At 30.8% G+C, this 13,201-nt stretch overlaps 2 pseudogenes across 1 annotated transcript; one reads left to right on the forward strand and one right to left on the reverse strand.

Annotated features, from left to right (window-relative positions):
• The first annotated feature begins 1,671 nt into the window (after positions 1 to 1,671).
• LOC143616085 (auxin-responsive protein SAUR36 pseudogene) lies at positions 1,672 to 2,196 on the forward strand (annotated as a pseudogene).
• A 450-nt stretch (positions 2,197 to 2,646) lies between these two features.
• Positions 2,647 to 7,515, reverse strand: LOC143616082 (vacuolar-processing enzyme-like; annotated as a pseudogene). Its single transcript, XR_013150598.1, has 9 exons — positions 7,005 to 7,515; positions 6,759 to 6,923; positions 4,489 to 4,645; positions 4,293 to 4,382; positions 4,014 to 4,209; positions 3,867 to 3,915; positions 3,585 to 3,785; positions 3,289 to 3,509; positions 2,647 to 2,861 (listed from the first exon to the last, which is right to left on the reverse strand). The product of XR_013150598.1 is annotated as a vacuolar-processing enzyme-like (transcript).
• Between the last annotated feature and the right edge of the window lie 5,686 nt (positions 7,516 to 13,201).

The raw sequence follows: 13,201 nt of genomic DNA on the forward strand, positions 1-13,201 counted from the left end.
AATGAGATTATGATTCTAGTTTCATCTTGAGCAGAGATGGTTGTGACGCAATTATGGCGATGTTGGTTATGACATTATGATGGTACGTGGTGGTGGGGAGTGGGTGGTAGAGCGGGATGAATGGATGATGAGGTTTGGATGTTAGGGTTGATGAGGTAGGGGAAACGTGAGTTAGGTATAATGGATTAAGAAAAACATATAAACAAATGCTACATATGCATGCGAAGTCATCAAAAAATGTCATGTCAGTAAGAAATGTAATGGAGTTAGGGTTCGTTAAGTTTGGAAGTGCCAGAACAAATAGGGTGAAAGTTCGGAGTGGTGACTAACAAATCGTAAGTTGGGAGTAGTATCAACAACGGGATAAAGGTAAGAGTATTAAAAATCAATATCTCTATGTTTGACCTTATAAGTCAACAATATTACTTTATGTTGTCTCTGTAATCGAAGATGTAGCACACAAAATAATTTCTAGTTCATATGAAATTATGAATCAATTTTAATGGTAGTGAACATATCTTTTATTTTTTGAAAGGATATTTATGTAAATTTTAGAAGGAACAAACTATGTTCCAAAAAATAGCACAACATTTATTCATTTGACACACTCCATTCACCGTCATTATAATTGCAAAACTGCCCTTCACCATCACTATAATTGCAAAACTGCATTTTGACTTTACAAGTCATAATATGGTAAAATTGTGAACAGTTTAACTATGGTAATATGACAACATTTTTACTTTATAAAGTCAAAATCATGTATAAGGGTTTCTTTAAAAATAACTAAAACACCTCATATTAGGCATGTGAGGGGCTTCTCAGAGAAGTTTTAAATCTCGTTAGTGTTAGACCAGGTGTAGTGGCACGTTGTGCCTAGCGTTTTGGGTGAAAACGCAGGGGGTACACCGCCCCTCCCTCCCCTGCGTTATGTTGATTTTTTTTTGTGCGTTTTAGATACAACGCGGATATGGAGGCTTTATAACTCTGGAAACACCGCCCCCCTCCAAGTTATGACTACACTTGTTTTTTGTACAAAACCATAACTCTGACTGGGCGCCACGTGTCGCATAACCCCTGGATGTGGAGCTTTACGACAACACATGGTCTTAGCACCTATTACCTAAGTACTCAAACTTGTGATTTGAAACTTTAATACCCAAACCTGTTACTTTTTAAAATCACATATACCAACGGTGTAATTAACTCTTTTTTAAGAAAATGGGTATTTATTTTATTTATTTCATTCAAGTAACATGGAATACTTGTATTAAACATTCAATTTATTAAAGCATTTAAATTTCGTTACGATTTTGTTCGGTTAAGTCAAGTCCAACTAGTAAATCAATAAGCCGACGTAGATGTTTGGCCACATGGAAAAGAGTATAAAAAAACCCATTGAGACATTGCCAGGAAGCCACAATAGCATATGTACGTGCCGAGGATTGGCATATCACTTAAAAGTTTTTTTTATTATTTACTCGTTTTAATTAATTCTATGCTTCCAAATCCCACCAAACCATTTACCGACCACTTCCCACTTCTGTCGCCCCACATATTCGTTAGAATCTCAACTCCCCACCTTATAAACACACCCATCTATATTCATATTCAATCAAACTTTTCACATAACCAAATTCCCACAAAAACCTTTGAATAACTTCATCAAACATGCACACAATTAGAGGTTTTAGAATCAAAGGTTTTAGAATTAGACACAAACTCCTAAAGCTTGTCAAATGGGGACTTCATCAAAGACAAAAAGATTCGAGTTACATAAGATTAAACCAACCCGACTACACCACCCAAGCGATGTCCAAGCTTCGTGGGTTCACTCGTTCTTTGACCAAAAGCGCGAAAGATTTATGTATTCGTCGAAAATCTTGTTCGAGTTACATTCGGCTAGGGAGGAAGGAAAAGAATATTGTTCCAAAAGGGCATTTGGCAGTGTACGTAGGTGAAAAAGAAGATCATGCACATAGGGTTTTCGTGCCGGTGATTTACTTTAATCATCCGTTATTTGGGGATTTGTTAAGAGAGACCGAGAAGGTTTACGGGTTTAATTATGATGGTGGGATTCATGTACCTTGCTGTATATCCGAGTTTGAGAAAGTGAAAACTAAAATTAACGCCATTGGTGGTTGTGGTGGCTGCCATAGATTCCGTCCACGACGGAGTTGGCGGCTTATTTTGTAAGTGGGACGTTTATGTGACACAAAGTCTAGTTAGGACCAATATTGATTGTTGAGAGATTGATTTTTGAGCTTGCAAAACTCGACTGTCTTTCTACTTTTTGTGCTAGTTGTATATATTGAACTTTCCCTTTGCTTTTTATGAGAGAAAAATAAAGAGGTATGGTGTGTATGGATTAGTCTGGGACGGTTTTGGGTCAAACCCATAATCATATCTGATATGTCGGTTAATAGATTACAATAACCATAATTGATCGGTTGTGGCGATTCTGGTTAATCGGTTTTGAAGGTTATAACGAGTTGGAGCCTATAAAACAAGTATCATTGCTTTGGTAATATAATTAACGAGAATACACCTTTAAATTTATAAAACCAAGAGTTACACTATTTGATTCAAATCGTAAAGAAGCTATCCATAGTATAGACAACCACAAATTATGATTTTTAGACCCTAGTATGCACTATGCACAACTTGTTTTCTTTAGAACACAATGTCATAATCAAGCACTATATCCTATCTTCAAAGGACTCCATTGCCCAACATCATGCCCGCCACAAACATCTACCGAGGCAGCCACCATGGCTGCCTCGGTAACATTGTTATTACATATGTTGGCAAATGCCCGCATATGTTTCATCCCGTATTCTGTCAATGCACCACAATGCGACCAAGGTTAGCACGGTTAATGATATCAGCCAAAGTGTTAATTACACGGCCTTGACTATCAACTGCCGATTGGTTGAAATTGAAACCATTTAGGTTGAAAGCCATAGTACTGATACCTAAAGCAGTGAACCAGATACCTACTACACACTCGAAGCTGATGAAGTAAAGCCAACATCATATCTCAAAACATGTTAAACATCTTACATCTTAACAAAATAGAAGCAGTATAAAATAAATTGCTTTCACCACCCGTAAAATAAATTACTTACGGATCACCCATGGATATTTAGCACGGATCACCAACGGATATTTAACACCAATTCAGATAATAATATTACTTTTTCTTTTTGAATTTAGAGGGATGGTTTGGTAATAACTAACGAGTTTTGCCATTGGTGAATATTCGGTGTAAGTCTATTTTCTAGTAGTGAGATTATGATTACCATGGATTTGAGGCATCCCCAGTCATCTACGATTGGCTTCCCTTGAGCCCGAAGAGAGTTGAGCACGGTAAAACCATTTCCCGAGCCAAATAGTCGTGCCCCAATAGCATCCACACTACTATCCAAATGCGACCGATGATTCTTTATGTCATTGATTTGCTTCAACATGTCTGCTTTTTCTTGAGACCCTTCGGTCATTTTCTCATACTATACAACATTGCAAAAGTTAGTTTTTATTACATAAACATTCCATAAACTTAGACCAAAATCTTCGTCTCCTACCTTCCATTGGAAGAATACAAGATCCGCATCTCTTTGATTTACTACACCCATAGGGGCGTTGGTAATAAGCGTGTTATCAGCAACAGTAGATGCACCAAAACCTTGATAAAGGGATATGCGCTCCGACCTAATGTCCTTAGTACCATACTCCATTACATGGGATCCTTCAGAACTATCGTTATTGAATGTCCTCACTTTTACCTGAATATATATAATTTTATACCATAACAAGAACATTTTACTAGACAATTAGTTTATTTTACTAGAAATTTGGTCACTGACCTTTTTGTATTGTTGCTCTAATGTTTCTCCATCGGTAGCTTGTTGGTCACTAGCAACAAATCAAAATAAAACCGAATGTGAATCCAAAAATGAATGTCTAAGCGTTAAACAGAAATAGACAAATATGAAATATGCACGCGTATATACCTATCTTCCATCCAAGAAACGCTATACAAATCACCCAAGCAAGTGTCGTACTCAGGTGGAGGAGGAGGATGCATATCGGGGCAATAAGTTCCCCAACTGTTTTCATCTGCGTTCGAAGCTGTGGTGACATAAATGTTCATGTCTTCTTTTAACAAACCTTCGAAGATGCTCCCACTTTCACAGGATTCGACATATATAACGTAGTACAATTTGGATTTGGTTATATATTCCTTAAGAACATTAAAAGTTTGTTTTGCAAAAAATTAGGTAAATAAAAGCTAACCATTTCTTTGTATGTCCCAGCAGCATGTTTCTTTTCCAAAACTTCTATAAAGTCCTTTGCATAGACATTGGGCACGTTTGGCATTCCTATGTTAAATATATATTTTTACAGAATTAGTAATTAACTCTTTGAATAAAACACTTTTGTTGAGCATATATTTCATAAAAAAAAGTTGGATGATAAGGTAGTAACCAAGTGTTCCGGGGCCGCCATGATCGCTGTAATATACGAAGATCCTGTCATTCGGTTTACTAGCAACAACCTTCCCGCTTCCTCCCTTCACTAATTTTTTGTCACCAAGAAGCACGGCATAGAGATTCGCTGATGTTACGCTCTACCCCGTGTAATCCTGTAAAAAGAGTTACTTAGAACAGCCATTGTATGATAAACTAAAGCCAAGGCAGAAAGAGAAGGATAACATGAGATAATGGTTACTTTCATTGGTGAATTCAACCTTTTAAAAAGAAAACTTTTCAAGTTTTCAGTGAAAACATTATAAGAAATTGTATTGATTTTCTCAAACTTTAAAATGAAGTATAAAGATCTATCTATAAACTTGTATATAACTTTTACAGTTTTACTGATTAAATTTGTTAGAAAAATTAAGAATTTTCACAACTTGCATCAATGCATCTATTTATCTCGTGTAATCACAAAAGAAGTTGGCCGGTCTAGATCATTTAAAGCCTTCCAATAGTAGATATTGGACTATTGGGCTACTTGATATAATAATCCAAATACATCTTGGAGCCCATGTGTGGATTGTAATTTTGGTAACGATTTTTACCCGATTTTGTAACCAACTAATTGATCCTAACCACCGGTTAGAAACCGATTTATATTATTGATTTCAAAATCGGTTATTAACCGGTTAATGTTTAACCGGTTAACCGATTTATACACCTCTACTTGCGCTTGTCATGGACTCATGATTGGTACTTTGTCATTGGTAGTTGGTACGTGTCCTTGGAAATTATAAAGGAAAACTCTTTGTCGTCATAGCAAAATAAAAAATAGATAAATAAATATTATAAAGACTGAACCAATTTTTTTTTTAAATTGTGGAAACAAAAAACCATAATTAACTCTTAATCTTCAAAAAATATTCTGATAACACTGTAAGACCGATGTTAGTTGACTACTATTATTGTAGTTTATCTTTTGTAATCACATATGTTTATATGACATAGTAATACTGTTTTATTAAAAAAATTGAAATATTTGCAATTCGTCCCAGGCCAAAATCCAAATCCCTTTCATATGACGCTACAAAACTTATTTAATAATTAACTAGCTTCAGTCTGACGTTCTTATATTAATTGTATTGATTATTTTGTAAATTTAGTTTTTGGGCAATTTTATAGTATCTTAATAATAGATTCTTTAGCCTTTCAAAAAAGAATAATAAATTCCTTGGGGACATACTGAAACACTGTTTTGTTTAATGGTTAATAAGTTATAAGGTCAAGTCGTTGAAAATATTTAATATAACTTTATTAGCCATGTATAAAGGTTTTGGACAATGGGTCAATGCATGGGCGGATCTAGTTAATTGGTCGTGGGTTCACGGGAATCCACTGATTTACGAATTTATATAGAATGCCTATATAAAATATGATACTAAACCTTCATATAAATTATGAGTGAACACATAAGCAAAGTTGAACCATGGTCTAATGGTAAAAACCTTGTTTTATTATTGTGAGAACCCAGGTTTAATCCCCACTTGCAGCAAATTCTTTAATTTTTTATACTGATTACTTAATGTGTGTGTATCTTACTATTTTATAACTAAAAGAATGTTTTGGTCATTATTTTGAGGAAACAAATATGATCTTTAGTAAAATCTCATTCTTGGTACACTGAATCGACCCGAAACCGTCGAATTGAACCGAACTATCGAAGCGATCCGAACAGTTGAAACGACCCGAAGCGTAAGACCGACCCGAACAGTGAACCCATTGAAAAATATTCCTAAATCCGCCACTGGATCAATGCCCCCCCTAGAAGTCTGAAGTCTCCCACTTACTAAATAAATTTAGGTAACTTTGGAAAATCATGAAAATTAAGAAAAAGGTGAAACCGATGGATGCTATTAATTAATTTATCCTGCGATTTACAAAAGAAATATTTTATATTTTAGTTATAGCTATTTTAATTAATAAAAGTTTATGTGACTTAAGCTATATTTATAAATTTATAACATCACCATTCTATTATTGATATTTTGTTTCAGTTTACGACATTTCTTTCAGTTTATTGTGATCATATTTATTTAGCAATTTAAGGAACACATACTAGAAACAAAGCAATATATATAATAAATCTATTATAACCCAAAGAAGTTGTGTTTGTATACCTTAGAACAATAACCATCATCATAATAATAATAATAATAATAATAATAATAATAATAATAATAATAATAATAATAATAATAATAATAATAGATAAGGGACTACCTTAGGCACTCCAGCGTAAACATCATGACCTTTAGGATGGTTGATTATAACCCCCGGCTTCGGGTTACTCTCGTGATTTGCGATGTCATCATACATGTATACTATGATGTTCTCGTCTTTTAATCCTCCTCTTTTTAGTATTTGATACGCGTGACAAACATCAGCCTATGTAATATGAGACAAAAAGATTAAATATGGTATTAAATAAATATCAAATAAGGCATATGTTGCTAAAGATATGTTCACCTGATGCCTATAATTATAATATCCGTTTGAGCCAGCAACAAGAACTGCCCATGTTGTACTATCCTTTTCTTCTTTTTGTACCTTGTCAAGTGAGCACAACCCTTTTAGATGGCATGACAACTCGGCACCTTCCAAAGATGGTGTTAAGATTAACAAGAACAGGTTGATCAGTTTAAGAACTAAATTCCACGACGCCATTGCGAAACGAGTGAATGACTTAAGAGGGATATTGGAGATAAGGGGAACACTTGAGCCTTATATATATTGACACAAATCTCCCACTAATTTGTTAACTACACGTTAAGTGATAAACATACAAGGATTAGCTTTCGGATTTTCTTTTGTATAAAAATGGTAGTGCAAAGCAACAAAATAAGAAGATAGAATATGAAATTGGGCAACTGAGGTTGGCTCCAAAGATGAATTGTCATCCATGATGCAGAAGGTGTTTGCTCCACTATGTTTCACAATTTGCAATCATTGCACCACATAATGTTACTTTATATGATCTAAGTTCATTTTTTTTTCAAACATATTCTAGTGGTGGAAATATTGGTATGATTATATCAATCAAAGTCAAAATCATTATGTATATTCTATTTCTCGTAGACAAGTGCTTGAAAGCTTTTAACCAAGTCTATAATCAATACAAAATTATCAAATAAAAATAACGGGTTATGTTAAACGTACCCCACTCATATACTTATCATACCCTCTTACCTAGACTTTTAATTTATTTAACAATTTTATTTGATATAAACTACCCTCTAATATATTTTTTGTAAAGCTTATCATAATAGTAATATTGATTATTCTTTATAAAGTTTTTTTTATTTTCTCTCTTTTTGTGTTTATTATTCTTTATCATAATAATAATAATAATATATTTTATTATCATTATAAAATATATATAAAGAAATAATGATATAATCTCTTTATAAAAACGATAAAACGATTTGTATATTTTTATCTTATTATATGTCTTCCGCCTGACAAACTTTTTTTTAATATATCTTGTTAGGTTCGTGCGTATAAGATTATTGTCACATTAGAAAAGAAACAATTTTTGATCAATTCAATTTTGTTTAATCACTTTTATTGATTAAAAACAATGTGATATTTTTTTAAAAAAATAATGTAAGCTATCTCTAAAAGTTATTTAAAAAAACATACTCTAAATTATTAAAACACTTAAAAAAACTGATTTTTTTTCTTTTTAGATAAAATGTTTTTTACATAAACAATTTTTTTTTGTCATTAAAAAAAATATATATTTTATAATATGAAAAAAAGGAAAAAGAAAACTCTTTAAAGAATAAAAAAAACTTTTTAAACTAATGATATTTAAAGATAACAAAATGGTAAAGGAAAAAAAAATATTTAAATCGTATTAATACAAAACTTGAGGGATGTAGTATGTTTAGTAAAAATGAAGCGGATGGTGAACGTTTAGCAGCACCCAAAAAAATATTTAGCTTATTTAAAGTATGTTAAAAAAATCAGAGATATTTAAGAACATTCCATGTTTAAACCTACTCTCATTTTGAGAATAATAAAGTTGTGGTTTTCTTTACGTTTATTGTTCATGCTCAAAGATATTTATGAAAAGTTTATTGTTGGTCGTTATAAAAAGAAAATATTCTAATTTGCATGAATGTACAAGAAACGTGGGGTATTGGATTAGGTCATGAATATGCTTGATTGCGTCCACCACAAGTTGGAAAAGGATAACCAAAGAGTTCACCTCACACAATTTGTGGAGTCGATGGTGACAAAAGTAGTAACATTTTTTATCTTTAAGAAAATGACATTTATTAATACAAAGTCTTTGACGTGCATCTTGCAATGTAATCACATTATTCTCCTAGATTTTCATTTTCAAAAATTATGTATAATGAAAAGTAACTCAAAAATCATTTATTTATGGAATTATGAAGGATCGAATACAAAATAAATATGATCTAAAAAGCGTATGAAACAATTTAGATCGTTGATTAAACCAATTTCAGGATTAAATTTATATTGATGACAGTTTTTACCTTAAATCTGATACTTAACTGGTGACAGACCCGGAATTTTTTTCTCTATGGGCTTACTTTTTTTTGTTAATCAAATTTCCCACAACCAAACGTTAATTATTTGGGGTAGTTCGTGTCGAATCAGGTCAAGGAACAATAAGTTCCTGGCATATAAGTCATGTCCAATTTGCCGCAAGGTTTGTTCAGACTTCAGAATATTTTGGTGAGCATGTGGTTCGTAAGGAGCTACATGGATTTATTACAGACATGATTGGCTAGGGATGTTGCATGTGATGTTCTTAAATGAGCATGAATTTATGCTAAAGAGGAGGCCCCCATCAATTTTCTGACATATCCACTTGAAGGGAGGTCTACACTACGATCAACTGATGTTCTTGTGTTTCGGTGTACAAGTGGGTAACACGTTTGTGTGGACTTTACAGTAATTTTTGTTGGACTCAGGGACAATGAGTTTGTGGCAGGTCAGGTTGCGTTGAAAACATAATCAGGCAAAGTAGCTAAATACGAGAAATCTTATTTAAAGAATTAACACGTGTTTCTTCTCTTTACTTTCGATACTTTTGGTTTGGTGACCCTGGAGGCTGTGGATTTTCTTACTATGATTCAACGAGTCGTGCATGACAATTCTTCAGCCCCTAAGACCCAAAGCTTCGTTTTTAGTTGGATAGGCTTTGCTATTAAAAAAGGAGTTGCGGCGTAACTTATTACTCGTTTAGTCATTTACTTGTCACTTTGTTGTGATCGTTATTGTACTCGTTTTGGGTTAACGGAAACTATTTCGTTTTAAATTCCAAAAATAGAACAATCTAATAATACTATTAAAGCAATACATATTGTCCACATGTCATTCAACTAACCTCTCCACATCAACTGTCCACATGTCATTCAACTAGCCTCTCCACATCAATGCCACATCATTGCCAAGTCATCTATTTCCTTTCCTATCTTGTATATTATTAAATCAAAAATGATGTAATGATGGGAATCAAACCCTGGCACAATCACGAGATGGAAACTTAACAAATGCAACAATGGCCAACCAATTAAGGACTACTGATATTCAATTAGTTGAAATACAAATCCTATATATTGAAAGAACCATTGTAAATGGAAGGTTTCTGTAATTATGTCAATGGCGGAATTTCTCAACTATGATATAAGTAAATTGTCATCTTACACACCATATTTAAACCTTGGAATTTTCCACCCTAATCATTTTAATCTCTCTCTCTCTCTCTCTCTCTCCCCCCCCCCCTCTCTCTCTCTCTCGGCTTACTAACTTCGCCATCCACCATCTTCTATATTCCGGTAATGTAGATCGAGATTAATCGTTTTCCGGTAAGGTTATATATTATACTCTAATGACCAACAATGTTATATGATTTTCCGGTAAGGTTATATCTTTTTCCGGCAACATCATATTTTCTTCCGGTTATTGTAGATCTAACCTTTTTATCTTTATTTTCATTGTTAACTGATTTTTTTTTAAAATCAGTTTTTAAAAAGTGGTTCTTTTAAAAATCAGTTTAGGTTCTAAATAAAAAACGGCGATGAAACTAACATTTCTACGTATTTACGTTTTTCTATTAAGTTTTTCCGTTCATGTGTTATACCTATAACAATGGTTGTTTTATATTTATTTGAAGTTTTATATTTTTTCTGTATTTTTCTTTTACATGTTGTTCTCTAGGTTCTAAATAAAAATCAGTTTCATCCATGGACATTATCATTATTCTTTTTCCGGTAAGGCCAATTTAAATTTTCCGGTTACAAATTATAATTCAAATATTCCATAATATCAATGTTATAACAAAACTTAATTATTTCAGGTTATTGTCCCGATTGATGTACGGAATATTTCATTTTACCTTCTAAATAAAAATCGGAGATACCATCGTCATTTTCACTATTTCGTTTTTTTCGGTAAGACCATTCAAATTTTCCGGTTATAAAATTTTAATTAAAATCTTCCATAATATGACTATTAATATTTGACTTTATCATTTCAGGTTATTGTTCCGACTCATATAAGTTAATTGCATGCATTGAACATTAGTTAATAAGATGTATTTTTAAAATTTTTTTAATATTGATGTATATATTTTTTTAATATTCATGTATATTCCTTATTTGTAAGAGTATAATACACATTAAACTACCTATTTAATATAATCATTATTTTATTGTTTTTATCAACTTACAATTAAGTGACAAATATTCCGTCTAATTTAAAATCTCATTATAATTTACAATCTTATATTAGTTGATATTTTTAGATTTATACACATCTAAGAATCCAATTATGGCACTTTATCAAGTTTGACATTCCTTATTTAAAAAAAAAACCGAATGAACAACCATTTTTTATGTTTTTAATTTTTTCCATATTTATAAACTCATTCCTTAATTTGTGGTTTGACCGAAATAATAACCTAATTATCCCATTATTACAATTTATATCTTTTGATTTTCCTTATTTGTTAAAAAAACCGAATATATAAGTTATAACTTAAATAAATTTCCGAGTCTTACTTTCAACAATGTTTAAGTATCTCATTAATACAGTTTATTGAGTTTGACTATCCTTATTTGTCTAAAAAAACAAATAAGGAAAGTCAAATTCAATAAATTGTATTAATGGTTTTAATACAATTTAATTAACATATTTAAACTCCTTTTAAATTCGGAATTTGACCAATCTTTCAACAAAGTTTTAAAGGTTTTAATACTCTCCATAATTTTAAACTCATTTCAAAATCTTTTCATAATTTTTTAAAGTTTTTAAATTAACCGATTTGATTTTCATTTTTGGAATTTTCTAAATTAATTAGTCATATTTGTAAAATTAGAACAAATTTGATTTTAATTTTTGTCATTTGGCATTAACTAGAATAAGTTATCATTTTAATATTCAAAAAACTGATTGTCAAATTAAAAATACTTGTCATAATTGTAATGTAATCTTACTTTAAATTACGTGAATAATAATTATTAACTAATACTAAAATAATAACCGCGTTATTTTAGAACATAATATTCAAATTGACATAATTTCTAATAATCAATACTTAATATATCACAAATTAAATAACCGTTTTATCATCATTTATAAATATTATTCGGCACATATGATTTAGTGAATATTATTAAACATGACAACTTTTCATAATTTATTAATATAAATCAAGATATTTCAAATTATTTATATCTTTACATGGAAGACCAAATTTAAACTTAAAACTACAAAATTTAATTAGCATATTTAAACTCCTTTTAAATTCGGAAATTGACCAATCTTTCAACAAAGTTTTAAAGGTTTTAATATTCTCCATAATTTTTTAAACTCATTTCAAAATCTTTCCATTTTTTTTTGAAGTTTTCAAATTAACCGATTTAATTTTCATTTTTGTAATTATTTATAGATTAATTAGTCATATTTTTTCAGCTTTAATTATTTTCAAAGTCAACATAAAATTTTTTAATCTTTCCAAAGTTATTTGAGAATTCATTTATTGTAAAACGCTTTTAAGTTTTGTAAATTTAATGAAATATTAATGTTAGTGATTTAAAAGTTTGTTGCAAGATTGGTCAAAAATCAAAAACAATTTCATAATTTTTGAAGTTGACTAATTCCAATTTTTTTTATATTTTGTAACTATTTTGAAAATATTTCAAAACTGGTTGTTTTGAAATAGTATCAAATTTGTTAGTTATAAAATAACGACCAAAAAAAGGTTTTATTGATATATATTTTTGGTTTAATGGTTTAAGTTAGAAAGATGTTTTATATTGCCATTTTACTTTGTTTGTTGTTATATGTTATTTTGTTTTAATAAAAACACCAATTTAATAAAAACAACTTTATTAATGTTCAAATGTTACTCATTATTAAATATGTTATTATGGTATATTTAATTTGGATGTTATAGTTTTATTATATTTTCAGGTGGTGAAGTAAAATGAGTTTCTTTTGATAGAATGTTTGAAAAAGTTGATGGTGGTTTAATATAAAAGAACATGTTTATGTCTTTTGTTGATGTTTTTTGGTTGTTCGATGTACATTAACTTATTGTAACTTTTAACTTTTAATACCTAGAAAATGTAAATGGTTAATGTTTTGGTCCGAAAGTTTGAAGAAGTTTTGTGTTGCATGAATTT

The sequence above is a fragment of the Bidens hawaiensis genome, unplaced genomic scaffold (assembly GCF_021521415.1).
Source record: "Bidens hawaiensis isolate Kalapana, Puna unplaced genomic scaffold, B.hawaiensis_p1.1 tig00045564_1, whole genome shotgun sequence".
NCBI lineage: Eukaryota > Viridiplantae > Streptophyta > Magnoliopsida > Asterales > Asteraceae > Bidens > Bidens hawaiensis.